This window comes from Natator depressus, chromosome 8, assembly GCF_965152275.1.
Source record: "Natator depressus isolate rNatDep1 chromosome 8, rNatDep2.hap1, whole genome shotgun sequence".
Lineage (NCBI taxonomy): Eukaryota > Metazoa > Chordata > Testudines > Cheloniidae > Natator > Natator depressus.
This window is the reverse complement of record NC_134241.1, coordinates 52,071,455-52,097,976: the sequence shown is the minus strand read 5'-3', so window position 1 is coordinate 52,097,976 and position 26,522 is coordinate 52,071,455. Positions and strand designations below refer to the sequence as shown.

General features: G+C 44.1%; 1 protein-coding gene across 1 annotated transcript in view; it reads left to right on the top strand.

Annotated features, from left to right (window-relative positions):
• The window catches only part of ACBD6 (acyl-CoA binding domain containing 6), a 135,776-nt gene that overhangs the window by 103,103 nt on the left and 6,151 nt on the right, over positions 1-26,522 (top strand). The window lies entirely within an intron of this gene.

Here is a 26,522-nt window from a genome sequence, read left to right as displayed (position 1 = left end):
GACAGGAAGTGAAAATGACTGCCATGTCACTTTTGTTGCCATGATCTTTCTTCTTAGAGCTGAACTCAGTGAAGGCCAAAGTGATGTTTTCAGTGATCCTCCAGCTGTTTTATTCTGCAGATTATAGGCCAAATTCTCTGCTGATGGAGTTCCATTGAAGTCAGTGAGGAAAATATTGGACTTGTGATTTTTTGTGTTGTTTATTTCTGAAGAGAGCATGAACATTTAAAAAAAGAAAGGGGGAGCAGGTGTTTTGCTTCATCCTTTAAAGTAGATATTCAGGTATTATCTGGTCTTTTTTTTTCTGGCAGATGTGAAGTAGTTTATGAAATCACACGTCAAGAAAGTGCTGGTTTCGAGAAATGGTTTTTATTTAGGTTATATAAAACTTTGGGTTTATTTTTTGGTTTTGTTAACACTTATTTAACTTAAATGCCAGACAAACAGTTGGAAGAAAACCTATCCTGTTAAAAATTCAGCCCTCTAATCCCTTCAGTTGATGGCAGACAGTGCCCTCCTTTTGGTATCGCTAAGTCTTACAAAGGAGACTTTCAGTGCAGTAGGGCTAACCTGACTTGACATTACTGATATTTCAATCTTAAAAAAGGAGAAAACTTTCATGTTTTATTTGAACATCATGAAGAAGGCAAAAAAGTCACAAACCCAATCTCCTTCCCTCCCTTGTTCAGAGTGACCTTTTAAAATATTGATCCTTTCATGGATCATGCCTTCCCTCCCAGCTTCCTAGTCTCCCTATAGTTTGGTTCTCAAAACTTTTCACATTGTGAACCACCACAAAGAGCTCCAAAGGCCTGATTTGATTAAAAGAACCACTGCTGTGGCATATCCCTGCATTTACAGGCAGCATAATCATGCCCCTCTTCTTGCAGCCTCGCCAATCCATGTCAGTTTTTCTCCTGGGATAATTGGGTCCTGATTTATTATTGGTGTTTGCAAGGAAATAGAAACAGATGGCTTTTTAAAGCATTTATCGTTCTTCTCTTCTCTTAGTGCTGCTGTGTTTTAAGGAATAGATTCAGCATGTTTTACCAAAGCTGCTCACTGTGTCTGATGTTATGATAGTTGGAAATAGATATAGTTTCAAGCCTTTCACAACAATACTTTTGGGGCATCTAAGAGATTTTCATGTTGTTAGGACATACATTATATATTAAGAGCTGTAATGTAGTGTTTGAAAATTAACTGTTCTGATCTCTTCATTCTGACTCTTCTGCGCAATTTTCTTCACTACCCGTCTGCACTCCTGACTTGCCATATTGATAAGTGCTGAACTTTAATCAGAGGGATGGAACGCACTGTCTCCTCTAAATCTTGCTCTCCCCATTGTAGTTTTGCAGATGGGTCACTAGCAAGTGCCACAGAAGCAAGCTATATAGGCCAATTGGTAAACAGAGTAAGGCACCTTCCCCAGATAGCTAGGCTCTACTGCTCAGGAACCCATAGTCCCTTGCGTTGCTTCTAAAGTTCAATCTCCGACATAGCAGTTCAGAGCACTGCTGCCATACTGCAGGCTAGATCATTGTGTGTTTTAGATTGTGATGATAATACTTTGCAGCTTGACAACATGTTCCATCCAAGGGTGTCAACCATTGGCTTTGGAAACCTAGTGAGTTGAACTTGCAAGACTCCTGTGAGGAAGGTGGGTGTTGTTATCCGTGATTTACAGATGGGGAAACTGAGGGACTGACTTATTCAAGTGCTCACACTGTTTGTGGCAAAGCTAAGAATGAAACCCAGATCACTTTCTCCCCGTGCTGTGCCTTTAACTACAAGATCATCCTTCCCCAATAGTGCTTTAGACAGTCTGTTACAAGCATTTTCATCACAAGGACTTGTGTTGTGCTGCACGTTGTATTGGTTGCCTAGTGGTTGGCTCTTCTAAATGTGCTTTTCAGTAAAAAAACATTTTTGCCCTGTCACTGAAAGTGGAATTGTGATGGTTTCGAAGAGCACTAATGCGCTTTTCCCCCACCATAGCTGAGAATCTGGAGAAATTTAGAAGGCTTGATTAGAACTGGACATGCATTTCCGCAATTGAATCTGATTGTGGTCATTGGAAAGGGGCTGATTTTGGTCAAAATAATGCAAACACCTGTGTCAGCCATGTTATGCTCAATTTGTTGAACTGCTAAAACATCAAGATAATCCCTTTAGATTATCCATGTAATTCCTAGTGAATATTTATTGTAAAGTGACTGCCATGCTGTTAACCGTTAACACAAGTTGGTAATGCAACTCACAGCTGCTGGAGTTGTCATTTGTCCGTGGGTTTTTTTGTATTTTTTAATTTTCCAAGCTATTGCCATCTTAATCCCATGAGCTCCCCTCTAATAACAGTAAAGGGTATGAGCTGCCTTTGCCGTGCGAGCTGCCACTGGAGGATGTCTTGTTCCTAAGGAGAACTCCTAATGGAATTCAAGGCTTTTTCTGAGGGTGCTCATTACGCAGCCTTCATGGGCTGCTTGTGGGAGGATGAAGTGTGCTGTGGGTTCAAGGACACACTCCCAGTTTAATGTGCACAGGCATGCTCCTGCTCGCTCTCTGATTGGCAAGGTTAACGCTGAGAGGCGCTGAGAGGCTGCAGCTTTTTAAACTGATTTGATTAGAACCACTACTTTATCCCCTTCACTCCCCCCCCCCCCAATACTACCACCTCCTGATCCTTTTAACACAGCCCTTGGTCCAATAACCATTCGTTCTGATTTCCTCTCCCCCCCACACACACACACCTTTTTTTCCTGTTTTCATGGTGAATTTTGACATTTTGTAAAATAGATTAAGAAACCCTAAAGGGAGGATTAGGAGGCAATATCTTTGTCTTGTGAATGCGTTTTTCTCTGACTAGTTGAAAGTCTACTCCTCTCTCCTGTGTAGTAGTGCTCATTGCCAGCTGTCGATGGGTGGGGGACTGGAGCACAAGTCAGGCTCTGACCTCTGGTTGGGGGCCCGAGGGCAGAGGGGTTGAGCCTTACTGAAGTGAACAGTTCAAAGTGGCAGCTACTGTTTGTGGTTTCACTCCTGTCTGTAGTGAAACAGTGCTTTGTGTACTATGGGTCCCTCCTTGCCACAGAAGTGATCTGCGTAGTAAATGGTGTCAAGAGCTGTACTTACCCCTCCAAGCTGCCCTGGTGGGTGTATGTGGGAGACAGAGGATTACTAGACTTCCAAGTGCTACTGGGAAATGTATTGATGTGTCATGCCGGGAGCAGCAGGTCTGCCAATGCCAATCTTTTTTCACGATAATATCATTTTCTTAACCACCCTACTTTTATTGTTTTTCCCTTTCCTTACGTAACTTACCATGTTCCTTCTTTCAAAACAAGAAAAAGCTCACAACACACACACCACAAAAAAAACAAACAAAAACAGGACTAACACTGATTGAGGACTCTAGACTTCATTGCTCGACTTTGAAGGTCTATTGCTGATGTTGGTTTCTAGAGAGAGTGGTTGATCATACCAACAGGGCCTGAATAATGGCCTAAGTTAATAGTAGTTAAAATAAATAGTTGGAATTGCTTTGGGAAGAGAAGTAATCTTCAGGTGCACTGCTTGCAGTATGGCTAACACTGCAGCATCATTTTGAAATGGATAGAAGAAATAGCTTTGGCTTTAAAGCTCACAGCATCCACAGAAAGCAGCGTTAAATTTAGCCAGGCCCAGCCTCCAATGAACAGATCACTCTGTTTCTATCTTTAATGTATGTTCCTGGGAGAGCAGTTGGTCCATAAGAGATAAGAGGGCTAAGTGATGCAATTGACAAATGCACTAACTACTCACCTTTTGTGAACCAGCCTGGGATCAAAATTTTGATTGTCACAAATGAAAACAATGTGGATGGTCTCATCTTAGTTACTAGTGACCACTTGTGCATGGACACAAACGGGTGTTTCAGCAGTGCTGTCAGCGTCTGCTCGGGAGAGGTCTAGGCTAGTTCTCTGAGAAGGGGAAAATCTTCATATAAACTCATGCACTACATCTGTCTTGAATCATGCTATCAGTACTTCATGTGCTTGTGCACAACATTCGTACACACCCTAACATTTTAAATCCCCAGACTATCCTATCTAAATATTAAGCTAGCTTTTGTCATCTTTCAAATACTCCTGAGAAACTTGGAGCCTCATACCACTGTATGCAATAGCATCCTGCCAAGAGGATGCCAGAAAACCTTTTCCATTGCTGCCTCAGCACTCTGGTTTGTGGGGAGGGAGCCCTCTTTCAACTACGCTATGCCTCTTTCTGAAAGAAATCCAAAAACACATACCAAAATCAGGGGAGAGAGGTCAACGTCGCTGAGTTTCCACATTTTTTTAAAATGAGATGCAGAATAACTCATGCATGAAATATTTGGAATGAGGGGTAACCGCCCCATACTTTGCATGTGTGCTTCAGCTCTGCAGAAAGGCATTACAGCTGAACCAGTTCAGCGCTAACTGCTTCAGGGACCTAACTCCATGCACAGAGGACTAAGCGTGCAAAACCACCTCTAGTGAAGTAATATAAACAGCACAGAATAAAAACCATCCCCTACACAATTTATTAAACCTTGACATACTGCATTACTTAAGAGTTATCGGGGAGAATTAAAACCCTTTTGACTGGGTTTTGCAATGCAGGGAAAATTTTAGTGACATTTAAAAGGTTTCTCTTGTGTTCCTCTAATGGGATAAATAAAAAAGGCTTGTTTTAGACCAGCAAATGGGGGGACAATCCAATTTCCCTGATTCCATCAAGACACTCTTAAAGCATTAGCTTGTGTAGTTTAGGGAAAAAAAAAAAAAGGCTGACCCCTCTGCCTGATGGTTTTGAAAAGTGTCCTGATGTGTAGGTATTTACCCAACACAGCACGCTTAGTTATGGCAGCATATTTTCTTGGAGGAAGACTTCCACCAGGCCCAAATAAACATGTTAGTTTATTATTGAACTATCTTAGCAGATAGATATCTGAGCTGTACCATCTCCCTGGTAGTAAAAACCTGATTCAGAAAGGTGACTATGAAGGAAGCACAGCAGACAGTTTATTATTTACCCCAGCATTACTTACATTTCTGCTGTACCTATCATCAGAACAATTGCACTAACACAATAAAGCAGTGCTTCTTAACATTTGTATGTCTAGTCTCAAAAAAAGAAAGTTGCATCTGATAGAAATCTCTATTATGTTAGAATGTACCCAGAGGGTGCTCTTAATTGTACATTTTTAAATAGCATTTTGGTACATGTTTCCCCTTCCCCCCACTGAACACTTTATTTGCTGTTGGTATTTGTTTCTATCAGTCAAAAAGATTAATGTATCAACACTTATTTTAGAGGGACTGCATGGCTCTGGGGATTGGTAATGGGAGAACAGAGCCTTTCACCTCTAGGTCACTGGTTCGACTGTGGCCCTAGTCAATGGTGACTGAAAGTACTTACCATCTGCTTCTGTTCAGTGCTCTACCATATGTGAAATGAGTTGGTCTCAGTTCTGTACTTAGTGGACAGATGTCTATATAACAACAGGCTCCCTCGTTGGTTGTCTTGGTAGGAGATTGAAGCACGCATGACCCAACTTTCTACTCATCCCTGCAGGTGGACCCCACTCCCAGTGTTAAGCGTGGGCTACACTAGAAAATTAGGTCGGTTTAACCTCATCGCTCAGGGGTGTGAAAAATCCACACCCCTGAATAGTGTAGTTAAGATTACCTAAATCCTAGTATAGACAGCGCTAGGTTGTCGGAAGAATTCTTCCATCGATTTAACTACCACCTCTCGGGAAGATGGATTACTACACCGACAGGAGAACCCGTTTCTGCTAGAATGCCTTTAGATGTCATATAAACAACAAAACTATATAGGATTCAGAGTGGAAACTGAAACTTCATCCTTAACCTGTGCATATTGTAACCTAACTCTGCCCTAAGATACATGCACATTGTCACTTCAGAAATGGGAGACCTGGGTCTTTATGCCTACGCATCTTTCTCAAAAGAATGTAGGTATATCAGAATGTCCTTTCCTAACAAAGATTAACTGTGAAGAGGGATTACCACACTAGTTTCTAAGTATATACTGAAGTGAAAGTACACATGGAATCTGTGCAGTACAGCTCCCGTCATCTCGTACTTTGAGATTACACATGGTCCCTTCAATTATCTGTGTCCTCCTAAAAAGGAATCTTTTAATTTTAGATTGACACCAAATTAGAACCTTGATTCAGACTCCCACAAACTTTCATTTCAGATAAAATGGAACCTGGACCCCAATTTACCCTGATCTTGGTTTTGCAAAACCCAAACCTGGCTTAATGAGGTTTTGCAGAGCAAAACCAAAGTGTTTTATCCAAGCCTTCCCAATTTGGGTAGATTGGTTTTACAAAATCAAAACCAGGGTGGGTTTTATATGGGTTCCAGTTTATCCAAACTGATGAAGATTTGTGACACCAAAACATGGTCTCCTAAAGCTGTCTTATGGTTAATTTGAAGAGCATGTAAGGAAGTTGAATTTCTTCAGGGCTCTTACTTAGCTCTTGATTAGTTGAAATTTTGCAACTGTATTATCTCTTCAGCCCAGCCATCTGAGGCAATATATGGTTGGAACCTGAGTCCAAAGCCAACTCATTGATTCAAACACAGCAACATTTCATTAGCATTCAGCCAGTTCAAAATCATTCTCTGCCCACCCCAGCAGTAACCAGCATTTTATTTTTTATGGCTGCCAAAATTGTCTTAAAAAGGCAAATTTAAAGTAAGAGGAAGTGCTTTGAAGATGTAAGATGGTGAAAAATGCTAAATTATAGTATAATTTAATTATTAAAAATGTAACATTTCCTTTGTATTTGCACAGGACTGGGTGGTTGATTCTCCTGAAGGAGAGAGTGCCTGTACAAAACGATGAATTCCTCTAAAGTCTAAAATGAGCTTGAGTTTGTTTCAAAGTTGGGGAGTGCTCAGGTGGACTGAATGGGGACAGCAGTACTCCCTTGTGCCCTGCTCAGTCTCCCCTACAGCCTGCTTTAAGCTGCTACATATACCAGCCCTTCAGCATATACCTCTCCTTCTGTTTTAATCAGCTACAGTAAGTGGTATGTTGACTTGCTAGTTGGTATTGGATATTGTCCGGCTGGGCTTTCACTCCATTTTCAGCCTCTTGGTAGTGAGCAGAGGGGGGCATATAGAGGAGAATAGTGTATGTTTGGTAGGGCAGCGTGGCCGTGGTTTCAGTTAATCTCTCCACTCCATTCCCCACATGCTGCCCTGATATCCGACAGCCGGTCCGATGTGGGCACTGTGCCAGTGGTGACTTTACAGGCTTTGTGGCAGAGATTATTTAAAGGAGATTAACCCTTCTAAACCCCTTAGATTTTAATTATTTCTGTATGTATTTATAAAACCTGCAGCCTGCTAGTTCCAGGGCACAACTGTCTGAGTACCCATCCTTAACCTGGTTTCACAAATGTATAATGCAACTGCATTACAAGACAGGGTCTGGGTTGGTTTTGTTTTGTTTATGTATTGCCATTCTGTAATAGTTCACATCTGGGGATAAAAATGAAACAACGTGGCTTCAAATGATAAAAAAGTGCTAATAATCTGACTGATTTTGAAACACTAATATTAACACTGCATTAATTGAATCACTTGATTGGTGTCCTATTATTCATTAAGTGCTTTCTAGTGTTGGGCAAGGCGGCTCTTTCATTAATCAAGACTGTTGCTCCCCCCCATCCCCTTTATTCTAAGCATTGAGCTCCTTATTTCTCTCTGAAGGACTCTCTCTCAATATGTGGCTCCCTTTATATTTGATCTATTGGCATGGTTTAGGCAGGTCTGAGGTTTTTGCTGCCATCTCATTGCAGATCTTCTGTACAGATAGTGTGCATATAAAACATGTAAATGTTGTAAAACACTGAAATCTAGAGCTCTTCTGTTGCCTCCAGGTGCTGTTCAAAGGGAAAGAGAAGGGTATTAGATGGGAATCGAGCTTCCTGGCCTACCCTGTGTGGTTTCTTAGCTAGACCTGGGACAGTTTATTTTTAACAGGGTAAGGGGTTTGGGGTTTTTTATTGGTGAACTGGAGTGGCCTATTCCTCTATAAATATGAGCTATATAATCCCAAACAAATTGACAATAATAACTTTCAGTTCGCAGAGTTAAATGTGGTCTAGCTAGTCTCTGGTGAGAAGAGCCAAACGGGGTAGGAAGAATCTCTGTATAAGCCATTCACATGGGGTAGTGGATCAAACAAACTCTACAGACCACATTTTTAAATAGATTCCAACCTGGCCACCAGTTTTGCATCCCCTTTTTTCAACATCAGTTAGTAGTACCTAAATGAAACGGAGTACTTGTCGCACCTTAGAGACTAACCAATTTATTTGAGCATGAGCTTTCGTGAGCTACAGCTCACTTCATCGATGTAGCTCACGAAAGCTCATGCTCAAATAAATTGGTTAGTCTCTAAGGTGCCACAAGTACTCCTTTTCTTTTTGCGAATACAGACTAACACGGCTGTTACTCTGAAACCTGTCATCTAGTACCTAAATGTCTGTCTACCTGATTTTTAAACAGAAAAATAGAGGACACTTGTAAAATCTGGGTCTTTTCTGTTAGTATTTAGTGGTTCTTCCTACTCTAGAAATGTTGGAAAAATAAAGTCTCTTTGGATGCATTTCTTAAAACCTGAGATTGGGCGTTTGTTCTTGTCCCTAGCTGACCCTCGAGCAAAAAAATAAATAAAAATCTCATTTAGGATTCCATGAGTAAATTCTGCTCTTGGAGATTCTGTGTAGGTCCTTGGCCCCCATTGCTGTAGTATTTGAGCACTTCGCAAATACTAATTTCTATTCGCAACTTCCCTGTGAGGTAAAAGGGCATTAATACCTCCATTGTAGAGATGGTGCACTGAGACTCTGAGTGTGAGTGATTTGTCCAAGGCCACACAGAAAGTCTGTGGCAGAGCTAGGCATTGAATCCAGGTCTCCTGGGTCCCAGTCATATTCCACAGGACCTGCCTTCCTCCCCTATCCTGATCCTGGCCAGGAGCAAACAGAGAAAAAGAAGAAGGAGAATACAGTTTCATCAGCGTCTGTCCCAGAATATACAGTCTGATGTTTCTCACTGGCCAGATTCTATCATTCAGATAAAACTGTGTTCTTAAAAGACACATAGTGATATCTGTATACCTTAGAATAATAACTATGAAGATAATGAGTTTTCACCAACTTCTTGGCTTCATTTAGTATTTCCTTTCCCAGGATACAGTAAAATAGAAAAATCAAGATCTCAATACAAGTATCTTTCCAGGCTACCAGTTTTGAGGAAGATAGAAAGGAACCATCTAGTAGCAAGTGGATGATTAGTCAAACTATGCCCATATATTAATATATGTTTCCACTCAAATGGCTATGATCTTGAATTGAAACTGCCGGGCTCTGAATTCAGACCCACACTGCTGGGGAAACAAAGGGTTAAATTTCCAAGCTGTAGAAGCAGATTGTGTTTTCCTTCTATGATTTGGGCTGACAAGACATCAGTATTCTATTCATCTGTTGGGAATTAGGCTGTTAATCCAATCAATGACTCTCGAGTGAGCTGCAGCCTGCCTCCCCCACTGGGGAACAATCGGATCAGACGGTAGATTGTTTAAGAGCACAACGCTGTCCCAGTGTCAGGTGGAATTCTCCAGCATTCCCTGGTGAATTGGGGATGGGGAAAGCTGTCTCAGCCCATTTATCCTGCTCCTTAAATAACCAGGTATTTGCCTCATCCATACTAAAGCGATAAGCAATAGGCGAATGCAATAGGGAGCCACTAACTTTACCATGGGTGAGGGGAGGGAATTTCCCTGAGCAGTTATATCTGAGTCTTTCTGTTCATTAATGTATTTCTTCAAAGGCAAGAGAGATGCTTGTTTAGTTTCCTCAGTGTAATTTGGATATTATTCCTCAGTAATTGTCCTCATGCAGTTCTGCACAGGCTTGGCATCTTCTGCAGCCTTGTGAGACTGTTGGTGAGCTATTTGACACTGGTGCCTTTCCAAATATGTCTAGAATTCTTTTTCTCTGAATGGTTAAGGAAACACAAGGCTTTTATATCATACCAACATGCTTTGCCTGCAGACCATTGAAATGGCATGAGCTGTGATGATACATGGTTCCATAGGTAACACGAAGCAGAAAATGCTCATGAAAGCAATTTCCCAGTTAAACCAAAAAGCAGCTTTACAGGGTCATCGCATTCTGCCCCTTTCCTAAATGCATTCTGGATAATCAGTGCGAATGAGTTTGAAAATACAAGCATTATAAGTGGAAGATATGTTAAACCATGCCCAGAAGGCTTCAGAGGTGCTTCACAAACTACTGTATAAATTCAGAAAATCACTTCATCCACCAAATAAATGCAGCCACCTCTGAGGTGAAACATGGTTACTGTTCAGGCATGCGGAGAAACACCTCACAACAGCTTGTGTTGAGTAGTAATGATGAATAATATCCAGCTGAAGTGGCACATGGGAATTCAGGTATCACGATAAGTACTTTATCAGCTAGACTAAAAATCTGGGGATTGGGTTGGGATAAATAACCTGGAGGCTTCAGCTTCTCAGGCCCGTGAAGCTTGGATGCATCAACGCTATGGGGTTTCGAGAGGAGGCAAGAGGAGGATACCGGGCATTGTATTCTCTCAGAACTGTCGAAGCTGCTCTGAAAACTAGATGCAAAAAAAACCCACCTAGATTGGCAGCAATATGTGGCTAAGAGAACAATATAAGAACAGTGGTCCCCAGAATGAAGGAACTCCAGCTCTCAGGCTGGCGGTTAAAGGGTTTCAATGTTTCTGTCTCTCACATTACAGTTTTAAAACAAACGAAAGGTAATCCAGTTTTTTTTTCAGTACTGAGCTCTGCTGTAAGGGTCCACACCATTAAAAATATACTTAGCTGCTTCTCTATGCAGGTCTAAGTTAGCTGTGCAGCTCCCTCTTGGTCTGTCCAGAGACGAGGTAGCTGAAAGATTTGATTGCTAACCAATCTTATGGCATATGTCAGGGGTAGCCAAACTGCGGCTCGCCTCTTTTACAATTAAAGTGTGGCTTGTGGACCCCCCCCCACACACACACTCTCTCTCTCTCTCCCCCCTCCCCTTCCCCCACCCCAACCAGGAGCAGGGGAGCTCAAGGCTTTTGCCCTGCATAAGGTGGTGGGACTAGTGGCTTCTGCCAGAAACAACTGGTGCCTGCTGAGAGTGGGGGCACAATTTAAAGGTTCAGGCCCCATCAACAGCTTGAGTCAGACACATCCCAGGCCCCTCCCTGCAGCTCCTAGGGGTTAGCTCTGGGTGGAGAGGCAGTGACAAACAGCTGGAAGCTGCAGAAAGGTGCTACTGTGTTAGCTCTGCGGGGGCAGCAGCAAAAGCAGCAGCTCTCCCTGTACCTCCCAGCTGTTTCTGCTGCCTCTCCCCACCACTGCAGCTCCCAGCTTGCCAGCACTGGCAGCTGCCATGCAAGGAGGAGGCCCTGTGGTATCATGTGACCAAGTGGGGCCAGCAAATCCTGGCAAAAATCAGGGGGGGGTGACCCCACATGCCCCCCCTCATGTTGCCTCTCTGTCAAGTGGGGAGGGGTGTCTCAGGGCTTCATCTATCTGGGGTGCACCTGCTGGGGCTCAGGGCTTTAGGGTTGAGGCCCCAAGATTCCCTTCACCACAGGGCTGAAGCCCTGAGCCCCGGCAGGCGCACCCTAACTCTTAAACTTCTTAAGATGCTCATATGCGGCTGCCAGTAAGTTTGGTCACCCTGGCATATGTGATCCTGCCCTAGTTAATCTGGTTTATCTTTAACCTACGCCCAAAAAAACTGGTTGGGAGGTGAGTTACAAACTGATTGGGAGTTCAAAGTTTTGACTCAAGCTCTGTCAGCTTTGTGTCCAGGCCTTCCTTACCCCCCACTGGTGCCTCTACTATTACACTTCCGCTCAGTGTGAGAGCCTCATAAAATACCCCGGCTATCATCATGCAAATCCCAGAGGACAGCAGTCATGCAGTCTCCCAACAACATACTTCAGTGCAATCTAGTAATAATCATTAACATTTATACAGTGCATCACAAATATTGACTTAATCAGTGTAATACAGAGCACTCAGTCTAAAGCAGCAGGTAAAACTGAGCAGTCACAAGTGTATTTTGCTTCAGTTAAATCAAAAATAGATGAAACACAGCTGAAGTTCTGCTTCATTGTCCTAGAGTCAGCAATATTTGGGATTACAGGCACTGTTAAGTGAAGAATACCATGCTGCATAAAGTCAAGAGCCTTGTGCCAAAGCAGTGTGGTGTAAAAGGTGCTGGATTGACTACTCTTGAGACTGAGAAATTCCTCAGTCATCCACAAAACAGAGATAGTCCAGGCAACTTCTCCTGCTCTACCCCTATCAGGGGACCATCTCCAGGTGTGAGAGATCGTTCCATTGGTCTCCAAGGCCCTTGCCTTTTCATTGAGTAACATGGTGGTTTTGTGGTATGGGCATGTGTCCACTTGTTAAGAATTTTTTTTGTAAGCATACGTTTCAAAATAAAGGGGGAAAGTCTTCTGCTTTGTATAGTGTGTAACGTACGCATGTATTCCATTTAAGAGGAATATAAAAATCATGATACCAAACATTCAACCTCAGCCTCCATTTTTACATGCCCCCATTTGCATCCATAGTCACTCAGCTACCAGATTTGACTGGACAAATGTGGGTTTTGCTTGTGCTAACAGGATGCATGTCCACTTTTGGAAGCACAATGTGCAAAAAGGAGCACAAAAATAAAGGTTGTGTTAAGGCCAGCTGAAAATGTAGCTCATGGAGTTCACATTGATTGCATTAGTCTGTGTCTTTTTATTTTGCTTGTTGGTATATGTTTGCATGTAAATTCTGATACGTTTCGTGGCCTCATCCATTTAGGAGATAGGAATTTCATGGGGAGAAAATAAAATATGAGATGAAAGTAAATTGTTGCGACTCTAAAGCCTAATGTGGAAATAAATAAAAAGTAAAACATTTTTTAAAGGTAGGGAAAAATATTTTCCTTTCTATTTTTCACTTTCCTGGCTTGAGTAGTTCTGTGCCAGGTGTTTGCAAAGATCTATACTTGCGGCTCACAAGTCCCATTTCTCATTTAGATCCCTTCTTATTCTCTCCCATTTTATATACTAACCTTCTAAAGATTTAGTGTAAATATTTATCTTTTCACCAGCCAATCCCCAGTGCTCTTGAAACTCTCTTATTTCGTGCAATCCCTGCCAACATTTGAAATCGATAAATGGATGCACTTTTGAGTCCATAGAAATGAATGGAAAAAGGGAAGCTCTGTCTGTGGGGACAGAGTTTAGAAAATGATACTGTAACATAAAATTTAAAAAGAGCTTGTCCCGCTTCACTGGGAAGAGCTGGCAAGTATGTCTCATGCTGTGTGTGTAACGCTCAGAAGTGGGCGGTGCCCACTGGTTAGAAAGGGAGCAAGAAGAGTGGAACATCTGCATTCTGTGTGAGCGCTTGTGAGCCTATATACAGATACTATATATCCATGCATATGAATAATGCAACAATTAAAGGTGTGCCCAGGTCAAAACCCCACATTTGAACTCATGCCCTCTTTCCTCTTCCTTCAAAGTCTGGGTTCACGGAGATATAGCTCCAAGTTTTGCAGCTCATACTCATCTCTAACTGCAGTATGAACATAGGTGTTGAAATTCAAAGGGAGAATCTGTACAGAACCTTTCATTCCCGTACTTCTAGGAGAACTATTTACTAATTCTGATCAGATTAAACAAATTGAATCTATAGAGAGACTGGTTTTAGACAGTGTTTGCCTCAGGACAGTGACTGTGCCTTCTCCTTCACATGGAATGCACCTGCTGTGTTTTAGAGCTTTCCACAGTATAGCTGAAAAATAAGACTACTACACGTCTCTGAAGAAAGATTGTGTTTACATAACTCTATACAAAAAAACTGTACGATGACACTGTTAGGGTTGAGGATTGAAAAGTCAGTAAATGCTTATGTGACGGTTCCACATCCTTCTCGCTTTGTGAGAGCAGCAAGTTCAGCCACTGTGTTTTATAAAGTGTACAGCAGTCCCCCTAAGTCCCTATGCATCTTCAAAGGTTTGCAGGGGCTGAGCCAAAAGCTACTATGGTGCCCCAAATCAGCCCACGTGCACCTTTAGTAACTTGTATGCTTCAACTTGTAGGCCCTAAAGTTTTACTTTGTTTTTGAGTGCAGGTATGTAAAAAATAAAAATAATTCTACATTTGTAAATTGCACTTTCATGATAGAGAGAATGCAATACAGTACTTGTATGAGGTGAATTGAAAAATACAATTTCTTATTTTTACAGTGCAAATATTTGTAATCAAAAATAATTATATAAAGTGAATACTGTGCACTTGTATTCTGTGTTGTAATTGAAATCAGTATATTTGAAAATGTAGAAAAACATCAAAAATATTTATAATTTAAATTAGTATTCTGTTATAGTTTAACAGTGCAATTAAAACTGATCTATCGTGACTATTTTTTTAATCTTGTAATTAATTGCAATTATTTTTTAATCGTTTGACAGACGTACTTTTTACAGTAAATATTGTTACAAAAATTCCCCAAGATAAGCATGGGATGCAAACACTCATACAATTCTATCTCCTGTTATGTTAAATTGATGTGCAGTAGTTGTAGGTGCCACTTACTTGATAAGACAGTTGGCCCATCTGCACTTTAAACATCATCTTGTCTTGATTTTTTTTGCGGGGGGGGGGGGGGGAAGGGGGGGCTTACATTACTCATGAGCACAACAAAATCCTGTTATCCAAAAAGTTGCTCACTGGTAGTTGGATTTTCCTATGGTGACAACTGTTGCAGACACTGAACACTATGAAACTACTGGAGCCTCTCTGTGTGTGTGTTTTGATGATTTTTGTGAACCTTTGAGATTTTTTTTTTATTTTATTTTTTTTTTAGAGGCAGGTTAGATCACTGTGGAACGGCCAATTCCAGTGTAACACAGTGGTTCCCAAAAAGTAAGCACTTACAAGCATCTGTATTACAGTATATGTATATTTTTTAACCAGTAGTCATAATACACCAAGGCAACTTCCTTCCCCTGGTCAATCTTCTCATTTAGTTTAGGGATTCCTTGTGGTGCCGGAAAATGAGCACACACCTTTCAAATCTAATTCCTCTCTGCTGTTCTGTTGAATTTGCATCATATGCTAGTTTGCAGGATGGGTGCTTTTTTATGTCACTTAGATAATCTAGAGTATTTCTGTGCAGGTGACTGGCTTCAGGCTCTCCCCCACCCTTCTCGTCCACAGCTAGAGTCAAGACTCCTAGGGTTTAACTTTCTATAAAATGACGGTAGCTGCTTATTCTGTAACTTCATACTGTAGATGTACTAAACTGTCCTCTGATTGTTTAAAGGTCAATATACTATTATTAATTTTGTGACTGCGTAGAAAAAGAATCAGTGATGTTTGATTTAGAGGTTGGAGACAGCGTAAGATTTTCAGTACAGACGTTTGTGTTCGGGAAACATGTTCTATCTAAACACTAGGGGTCCCACATGTTTACCAGCCTACTGATACCCTGGGTACTGTTCTGTGGCCTGAATCCTGTAAGGAGTCAAGTGCTTCCTTTGTGACACTGAGCATCTGCCTTCATTTCCCATAGACTTCATATGGGATGTTTAACACCTTGCAAAATCAAGTCCTGGCAAGGTTGGAGGGAAAGGGCATTTGGCTCCGGGGCATGTGTGGGTACAACAGATGCTGCCTGTGTTTTCGCACCAGCAGCCCCAGACCTCTGGAATGGCCTTTCTTCTGCTTTGAGAAAAGTCATAGAAATCGGCTCTTCCAGACCTTATTTGCAAAAGCATTTGGCAAATTTTCATGTTTTAAATCTAGTCTTAACTGCATTGTAGTTTTGTGAAACACTTAGAATGCTGTGGCTAATAGGTACCACATAGATAACATGATTTATTGTTATAATACATCGTTTTACTAGGAGGAAAAGTTTTCATCTCCTTTCAAATCCATACAGCCGTAGCTGTCTACCTACCATGGCCAAGTGTAACAAAAGGATGTAAAATGGGCTGCACAAATTCAGAGCTCGAGAAATGACATTATGTTGTGCAGGTGAAAGCTTGGAATGGAACATAATGTTTTCCATAATTTGTGTGTGAGGAAGTGCGGGTCAGTTTTGGATTCACTGGCTTTCTCAGACATTTTGCTGCATATTTATCTTTCATTTATTTGTGTTTTCTGTATTTTTCCTGAGTTTTTTTTTTCCGTCTTCCTGTACTGGCTCTGCCACTGATTCACTTGGGTCCAGTCGCTAAACCTCTCTGTTTCTCATTTCCTTCATCTGTAAAGTGGGGGTATCATTCACCAGAGGCTGTGGGAGAGATTCATTAGGATGGCACTTTGAAAGTATAGCGCAAGCTCTATAGAAAGCTAAATATTAGTGCTTTGAGTTGGACTTTTCTCCCTTTTGTATAATGTCACTTATTTGGTTGCGTTGACTTCTCTTTTTTCTTTTCCTTTTTTTCAACCTTTGACTTTCATGTGACTCCATTAAAAATCTTACACAATGATATACAGGTAGAAGATCACAACCGCTTACATGGAAAGCAAATATTAGGAAATTAATATATGTGGATTTAATGTGAATTAGCAGACAGAAAATGGGGGGAACTAGTGGTATGTGACCAACCAAATTTCTAGGGACCATAGTTTGGGAACATGTGGTATCGACATAAATTTCTATCTAATTAGCAGTTTCAGCATTTATCAATAGACTCTAGGTCTTGTGGATAGTTACAGTTCCATATAAATTACATTTAGGCAATCCTTTAAGATAAAGCAGAGGGAGAGGGATATAAATAACGATGACAAACATCCCTCCTCTGGCTTGGTCACTTGAAATGAAACAAACAAATAAAAATCATAATCAATTTAAATGGAGAAAAATTAACTGAGTCTAGTTGCAAAGTAGATAAGTAAAATCTTTCACTTACTCCTCCATGGCATTCATTTCCATTTGGTTATATGTATTCCTTGTTACAGATTTCAAATTAGGATTGCAAATCTCCCATGGTGCTGACTCATCGGCCTCCTGTCAGGATCACACAGAAGCAGCTGTGGTCCTGTACAGCTAGTTATAGTGGCGGCCGTTGTGGAGCTTTTATAGTCCTTTCACCTGAAAACTTATGACAAATAATATCCAAGTGAATTATAACTGTAGATGTGTTTATAACTTATTAGTGGGGATCACAAAGAGGATGATCAAATTGCCGGCGAATTTAAAGCTCTCTGGGCTAGTTTGTGGCATTTAACCTCAGCCAGAAATAGGGGGCAGAGTGGAGCCCACCACGCCAGGAGAGACGTGGCTCAGTGGTCACCTTTCCCCCCAGAGTCCCAGGGAGCATAGTAGGTAGAACCTGCTGCACTCTCTGGTGCAACCTGCTCTCATCTCTTTGGCAGGTCATCATTGCCAGCCTCCGTTGCCCATTTGGGCGCTATGGCAAGGGACAGTCTGGCCCGTTGTGCAGTAAAAGTTACATTTGTATTGCATTGTAATTACTTAGTGGCTTTTTTGTGCTTACACATATTTCAGCAGGTTGAGATGTGGCCCACGCTCCTGGAAAATGTGTAGATCCCTGCATTAAAAAGACTGGCTGGGGTTAATTTCAAGAATGCCTCTGTACTTCTTGATTCATTGTAAAACAATGAGTGTTTCAGGAAGGCTAATAATATTAGATGATAATCATATCATGTTATTTCCCCAACTAGAACTGTGATGCGTATGTCCATGGCACTATCTGTAATTAGTTTTCAGGTGGGAGCACCTTAAGTTGAAGGATCAGAATTGCTGTATCTTAAGTCAAGCACTATGTCTCTCCAGCACATAGCAGCTTGGACACACAAGTTTCATTTGTCATGGTGCCACAAGAAGACAAATCAAAAAGAGATTGGGAGCAGTCAGGGCGTTTCAAGGCCCTAATGAGTGACCGTAGCTTAGGCTTTTTCAATTTCACTGGATTAAAAATTGTCATGGGGAAAATAAAAATCATAAGCCGAACATCTAAAAACTCTAACCTGGAATAGCATTTGGCTAGCATTCAGGTTCGGGAAAAATCACAGTGTAAATAATAGATTCTGTTTCTAGAACAGCGAATTAAAAGTTCTTTTAAAAATAACATTTTAATTAAAGAAAAGCTTCTCTGAGGCTGAGACTTAAACTCAGTTCTGGGAATAATAAGTTCCAAATCAAATGTCTTTAGAACCCAGCTTCGGTGAGAGTCTCATGGAACAACATTTTACGCAGACCTCTAGAATAAAGAACAAAAGTATATAGAATTTCTGTTAGCATGGGACATATACTGTAAGTCAGTGGTCTCCAATCTTTTTGCGCACAAGATCACTTTTTGAATTTAAGATCAACCCAGGATCTACCCCGCCCCTTCCCTGAGGCCCACTCACTCCATTCCCCCCTTCCTCCATCGCTTGCTCTTCTCCACCCTCACTCACTTTCACCAGGCTGGGGCAGGGAGTCGGGGTGTAGGAGGGGGTGCAGGCTCTGGGCTGGGGCCAAGGGGTTTGGAGTGCAGAACGGGGTGAGGGGTCTGGAGGGAGTTTGGGTGCAGGAGGGGGCTCTGGGCTGGGGCAGGGGGTTGGGGTGCAGGAGAAGGTGCGAAATGCAGACTCCGGCTGGGAGGTGCTTACCATAGGCGACTCCCAGCCAGCGGCACAGCAGGGCTCAGGCAGGCTGCTTGCCTGCCCTGGCCCCACACTGCTCCTGGAAGCAGTTGGCTGCTGGAACATCTCTGCGGCACCTGGGGAGGAGGGGGGTAGCGGCTCTCCATGTGCTGCCCTCACCCGCAAGCACGGCCCCGGCCTGCATTCCGGCCATTGGTAGCTAAGGGGACAGTGCTGGGGGCGGGGGCAGCGCAGGGGGCTGCAGACACATGCCAGCAGCCAGCTGCTTCCAGGAGCGACGTGGGACCACGGCAGGCAGGCAGCCTGCCTGAGCCCCGCTGCGCTACCCGCCTTTAGCAACCCAGAGATCATGATCAACTGGCAGAGGCTCCAGGATCGACCAGTCGATCGCAATCGATGGGTTGGTGACCACTGCAGTAAGTAGTTTTGAGGTTGTTGAGCTTATTTGTACTATATCTGAAGGGAATTCTTCCAGGATGCCTATGTCTTCAACTCACCTCCTTTCATTTGGTTAGTGTAACCCACATCCCCTCCCCCAAAACACACACACACACACACACACACACACACACACACACACACACACACACACACACACACACACACACACACACACACACACACACACACACACATTAAACTCTGCCTTTCCAATAATTCATTTGTACTGTCTCCGCCTCTTCATCTCCAGTCATTTCCAATACCTTGCTGAAGTCAGTGCAGTCTTTGTAGCTTCCAAAGCAAGCGTGTGCTTGAGAACCTCTCTGGGGCTCTGAATCTGATCTGTTGTCTTGTTAGGGCTTGTCTACACTACAAAATTAAGTTGACCTAAGTTACATCAACTTACAGCCACCACAGTAATTAAATTGATTTTACATGTCCACAGTACACTTCTTGTGTCGGCTGTGCACAACATCCTCACCAGGAGCGCTTGCACCGATTTAACTGCCAGTATAGGGCATTGTGGGATGGCTTGTGAAAGGCAGCAATAGTCAATATAAGCAACGTAGTGTCTACGCTGACAGTGCATGGACCTAACTACATTGACTTAAGCACTATGCCTCTCGTGGAGGTGGAGTTATTAAGTCGGAGTAGTGGGTGACTTATATCATCAGGAGGAACATGGCAGTGTGGACACTTACAGAGGTAGGTCGACGAACACTGCCTTGCGTCGACCTAACTCTGAAGTGTAGACCAGGCCTTAGGGCATGGCTACACTTGCAGATGTAGAGCGCTTTGAGTTAAACCCGCCTTCGGAGAGCGCAGTAGGGAAAGCGCTGCAGTCTGTCCACACTGACAGGAACAAACGCACCGGCGTGGCCACATTTGTGGCACTTGCAGCGGCATTGGGAGCAGTGCATTATGGGGAGTTATCCCTCAGAGCACCTCTTCCCATTCTGGCACTGTGGCTTGTGGGAAGGGCGGGGGGTGGGGAGGGCATTCTGGGTCCTGTCCCAATGCCCCTTGATGCAACGGTTCTCATCCCAGCAATCCCTGTGCTTCCATCCGCATTTGGCACCATCTTTCAATGTTTTTTGTACTGCGCACTCTGTCTTCCCTTTTGGTCTGCGGGAATGGAGCCCGAACTGCTGAGGAGTATGCTGACAAGCCTCTCCAGCACGTCACATTTGGCAGTCGAGTTATTCCTTATGATCCAAAGTGACAGTGAGGGATCCGACAATTATATCAACTCGAGTAACACATATGACTCGAGTTTGCTTGTGGCATTCACGGACATGCTCATCACAGTGGAACGCCGCTTTTGGGCTCAGGAAACAACCACCGAGCGGTGGGATCACATCATCCTGCAAGTCTGGGATGACGAGCAGTGGCTGCAGAACTTTCAGATGAGAAAAGCCACTTTCATGGGACTGTGTGAGGAGTTCGCCCCACCCTGTGGCGCAAGGACACGAGATTGAGAGCTGCCCAGCCGGTGGAGAAGTGGGTGGCTATTGCAATCTGGAAGCTGGCAACTAACCAGTTTGGAGTGGGGAAGTCGACCGTTGGAATCGTGTTGATGCAAGTTTGCAGGGCCATTAATCGCATCCTGCTCAGAAGAACTGTGACTCCGGGTAATGTGCAGGACATTGTGGCTGGCTTTGTCTAAATTGGTTTCCCTAACTGCGGAGGGGCGATAGATGGCACACACATTCCAATTCTGGCACCAGCCCACCTAGCGTCAGAGTACGTTAATCGGAAGGGGTATTTCTCTGTGGTTCTCCAGGTGCTTGTGGATCATCGTGGGCGTTTCATTGACATTAACGCAGGCTGGCCCGGAAAGGTGCATGACACGCGCATCTTTCGGAATGCCGGCTTGTTCAAGAAGCTGCAAGCTGGGACTTTTTTCCCAGACCAGAAGATCACCATAGGGGAAGTCAAAATGCTCACTGTGATCCTTGGAGACCCCGCTCACCCTTTAATGCCGTGGCTCATGAAACCCTACACAGGGAGCCTTGACAGCAGCAAGGAGCCATTCAACAACAGGCTGAGCCAGTGCAGAATGACTGTGGAGTGTGGTTTTGGCCGTTTAAAGGGCCGCTGGTGATCTCTGTATGGGAAGCTGGACCTGGCTGATGACAGCATCCCCGCATCATATCCGTGTGCTGAACCCTCCATAACATTTGTGAAGGGAAAGGTGAAAGATTCACTCAGGCATGGAACTCGGAGGTTCAACACCTGGAAGCTGAATTTGAACAGCCAGAGAGCAGGGCTATTAGAGGGGCCCAGCGCGGGGCTGCAAGGATTAGGGATGCCTTGAGGGAGCAATTTGAGGCTGAAAGCCACTGGTAATGTCTGGTGCCCTGCACGGTAGTGAAGTGCAGTGGTTCCAATGTTAGTAGGAATCTGTGTTTGCTATGCTGACTTGCAGAGCCTGTTTCTTTCCTGGGTTATGGTATCTTTTACTTTATGCAATAATAAAGAATGTTTTCAAAGCCAAAAAAATCCATTTATTGAAAAGAAAATTCATTTATTGAAAAGAAACACAACTGCTTGGGAAACAGAAAGGGCAAGGGGGTGGGGTGGGGAGCGGTATAATCACAGGTTTGCATATGTCCTGTTATCATACTCAGCCTTCCTGTCTGGAGTGCTATGCAGTGAGTGCTGCACTTCAGGATGGCTATACTGCATGGTGATGGGGGTTGAGGGCAGAGGGTAAGGGTCGTAGTTTTCAGGGCTGGGTGGTGAAGCTACAGGTGTTGGGGAGGCAGCTGGTCGCGGTAAGAACCTGGATGTTGGGGAGCGTGGGTTGGAGGTGACATGGGGGCACAAGGGAAAGAGTTTTGGGACAAGGGCTGCAGGGGGGGTCGAGCACGGTAGTGTTCCACCTGCATGGCTACGAGCGCCTGGATCGAGTCCGCTTGGCGCTCCATTATGCTTATCAGCCGATCCGTGCTTTGCTGCTGGAGCACTGCACTTTTCTGCCAGTGCTCCTCATTCTGCTGGCAGATCCTCCTTTCCCTGTCTCGCCACTCCTGCACTTTTCGATTTTCATTACTTGAATGCAGCATTACTTCATGTAACGTCTTCCTTGCTTCTATGTGGCCTCTTTCTGATTCTTTGGAGTCTTTTGGCTGGTGATAACACGGATGGCTGAGATCTCAAGCTTGCATCTGTAAAGGCAAAATGCAAGACTTAACAGAGGCAGCATTGTTCACACCAGACGGAGTTGTGATTCCCCCGTACTTAAGGGCAAGCACTGTCTACACAATAGCATAATTTGCCCGTCCCAAAGCGAGCGCACATAACTCACGGGAGCCCCAAAATGGTGAGTAAGTACAGGGTCCAGCGTGACTGATTGTTTCACGGCTGTACTGTCCTCTGGGTTTCTGTGCCTTGGGAAGAGCCAACAGCTGCAGGGGGCCCCTATACTGAACACTGTCCCCACATTTTCCACAGGATGAGTTCGTCCTGGAAGATATCTCGCTGCTGAGGGTGACCTGGGAAGCAAGGGAGGGTCTTCTACTCCAATGCGGATTCCACCCTGGCCCATATGCATCTTGCCTGTGTGCAGCAATGGTCCTCCCGCCCCGCACGGCACAGTGACGCGGACAAGTTAGCCTTACTGGGACAAGGACTACAGTGGCTCTCCCGAGAAACCTGTGCAAGCGCATTGCCCAAGTTCTGGCTGAGACCTTTGCAGAGATCACTGAGGCCGATTACCACGATGTGAGAGAGCACATCAACACCCTGTTCTGCATCTAGGCATGCATACGGCCCTAACCCTCCTCGCTCCAAGAGCCTACACTGAACAACTTCCTTCCCAAAATAAAAGCCACTTACTGGGCACCTCCTCTGGTGTTTGTCCTTCTCCAAGCACCGGCTGCCACAACCGGCTACCTTCCTTCTGGCTTGATAACAGCTCCTGGCTGCATGGATGTAGGGATTCCGGGGTGTCTTCCTCCACCTCAGCACCCTCGCTCCTGCTTTTCTGCTCCTCCTCCTCCCGCCTTGTTGAACTGGGCTTTGAAGGGCCCATGGTGGTACTCGGAGTGGAGGTGGGGTTGGCCCCAAGTATCGCGTCCAGCTCTTTGTAGAAATGGCAGGTCGCAGGGGCAGCACTGGAGCGGCTGTTTGCCTCGCAGGCTTTGCGGTAGGCATTCCGCAGCTCCTTAACTTTAACCGTGCACTGTAGTGCCTCCCGGTCATGGCCCCTTTCCATCATGTCCCTTGATATCTGCCCGAAGTTATCGTAATTCCTACGGCTGGAGCGCAGCTGGGACTGGACAGCTTCCTCCCCACAAACACTGATGAGGTCCAGCACCTCACCATTGCTCCATACTGGGGATTGCCTGGCGCGTGGAGGCATGGTCACCTGGCAAGATTCGCTGAGAGCACTCCACGCCTGGCTGAGCAAACAGGAAGGGGATTTTCAAAATTCCCAGGGGATTTAAAGGGCAGGTCTGACGGTTGGTCACCTGAGGGCAGGGCAGTAGAGTTCAAAGTGATGACCAGAGTGGCTAGAACAGGCATTGTGGGACACTTCTGGAGGCTGATCAGAGCGCACTATAGGACCAGGGCGTCCATAGTGGCGCCGCGGCACTCCAGCGGGGGTGCAGCAAACATTATTCCACTTGCTGAGGTGGAGTACGAGCAGCACTGTAGCCACAGAGTCAGAGCGCTCTATGTGCCTTGCCAGTGTGGACGGGTAGTGAGCTAGTGCTCCTGGGGCTCCTTTATTGTGCTGTAACTCACAAGTGTAGCCAAGCCCTTAGTGTTGAATAGTCAGTGAATGTTGTCCTTAATTACCTCTGTTATTTTGTGTGTGGTGTATACTATAGATATAAATTTACATATCCTCGCCAAATATCCATTCAATGTGTAGTGGCACTCAAAAATTTAACAATGTCGGGAATCATTAAGAAAGGGATTGATAATAAGACAGAAAATATCATATTGCCTCTGTATAAATCCATAGTACACCCACATCATGAATACTGTGTGCAGATGTGGTCACCCCATCTCAAAACAGATATATTGAAATTGGAAAAGGTTCAGAAAAGGGCAACAAAAATGACTAGGGGTATGGAACAGCTGCCGTATGAGGAGAGATTAGTAAGACTGGGACTTTCAGCATGGAAAAGAGACGACTAAGGGGGAATATGATAGAGGTCTGTAAAATCATGACTAGTGTGGAGAAAGTAAATAAGGAAGTGTAATTTACTCCTTTTCATAACACAAAAACTAGGGGTCACCAAATGAAATTAATGGGCAGCAGGTTTAAAACAAACAAAAGGAAGTATTTCTTAACACCACGCACAGTCAACCTGTGGAACTCCTTGCCAGAGGATGTTGTGAAGGCCAAGACTATAACAGGGTTCAAAAAAGAACTGGATAAATTCATGGAGGATAATTCCATGATTGGCTATTAGCCAGGATGGGCAGGGATGGTGTCCCTAACCTCTATTTGCCAGAAGCTGGGAATGGGCAACAAGGGATGGATCACTTGATGGCTACCTGTTCTGTTCGTTCCCTCTGAGGCACCTGGCATCGGCCACTGTCGGAAGACAGGATACTGGGCTAGATGGACCTTTGGTCTGACCTAGTATGGCTGCTCTTGTGTTCTTAAGTTTGCACTCGCTACAGCAACTCAGAGGAAAAGGGACAAGGCCCTTTTTGATGCTTAAGCTGCAGTACTGTTGTTACTGAGGGTTTGTCTACACTACAAACACTACAGCAGCATATCTGCAACTACACCGCTGTAGTGCTTGTAGTGTAGATGCTTACTACAGCAACAGGTTTTTCCATTGTAGTAAATCCACCCCCTCACAAGGCGAAAGGTAGGTTGAGGGAAGAATTCGTCCATCAGTTTAGCGGTGTATATACCGGGATTTAGATTGACTTAGTTATATCTCTTGGGGTATGTGTGAATTTTTCACATCCCTGAGCAACCTAGCTAGGTAGACCTAAGTTTAGGTGTGGACCTGGGCTGGGACAGAAATACTTGTCTGTTCCAATTTGAATGCAGAATCTCCGAAAACACAGTTGTTCCTAATCTCCTAGGCTGAAAAATGTTACAGCAATCTCTGGTCTGTCAACAAATGCTCAGAAACCACAAATCTCCAAACAGTCAGTTTTGTGTTTTCAGTTTATTTTTCAGTTCTTTTCTCTTCCACTGCTTCAGAGGGCAGGACAGGCTGCAGAGCTTGCAGTATAATCCCAAAGAAGATGGTTATTAAAAAGTGACCAAATTATTATTAAAATTCTGCAAGTCAATGGGGGTTAAAGGAGAGCATTGCAAAGAGCCAGACCCTGCTGTGGCTAATAACTCAATGGGAAGCAGAGATGCAACTGGTTCATCTTCTGACACGAGCACCCTGCTCTTCAGGGTGCTGCACTGTGGGGTGCTCGCTGCTGCTCTTTCTAGCAGGTGCAACATGCATACCCACCATCTGCTGGCAAGCACTGGCTTCTGGTGACTGCATTTGTGCTTTTCGGCTTTGAGACCTGTACGTGCCTCTGAACTTGCCGGCTGTGTTCCCCTGGGGGTGTGCTGTGCAGGCTGATCCATTAGCTGCACATGCTTCTAACAATGCTCAGATACACACGCTATGATGGAATTTTGCACAAGGAGAAGAGGCTCTCTGCAGCTCTTCCCCTTGGCTCTCGTGAACCAGCACAGCACAGCGCAGGACTCATACAGTTTGACTGATGTTATGTTTTTCTGTACTTGTTTGACCAGCTGGGTGGGGGACAGTTTTGCACTGACTTCTGAAAACTGCACAAGAATTCATTTTTAATATTAATCATAAACATCTCTCAAAGCTCTTCATATAGTAATGATTTAGGGGGAAATCTTCAACAGTGAAAGGCTCCTAAGTCACCTAGGAGCACAGTCAGTCACCTAGTCTATTTTGAAAATATTACCCTTAATTGCCAGCAGGAATTCTGAGGCTAAGACTGCATCCATTTTGCTCTAAAGCAGTAGCACATATGCAGTCTTGGCTCATAGAGCCTGCTTTATTGAGAGAAGAAATATTGGCTTTGACATTGAGGTTATCCCTCTAATAATTTTGAAAAGCTGCCTGGGAGCTTTGCCTTCACCTGAACAGCTGTCAGAGATCTTGCTTGGAGAGCGCCTCTGGCAATGCACTCAGCCTCCTTCCTTCCAGTGTTGCATTGCAGTCGCAGGACTGGCCAGGGACCCCGCGTTTGGCTGTGGTGCTGGAATCCTTGATTTTTCGGAGCTAGAAGTATCCGTGCTCTGAACTGCATTACGTTGGCGTTGTGATGTCACTAGGCGTTCTTATGAGTTGCTGACGTGTGTTCACA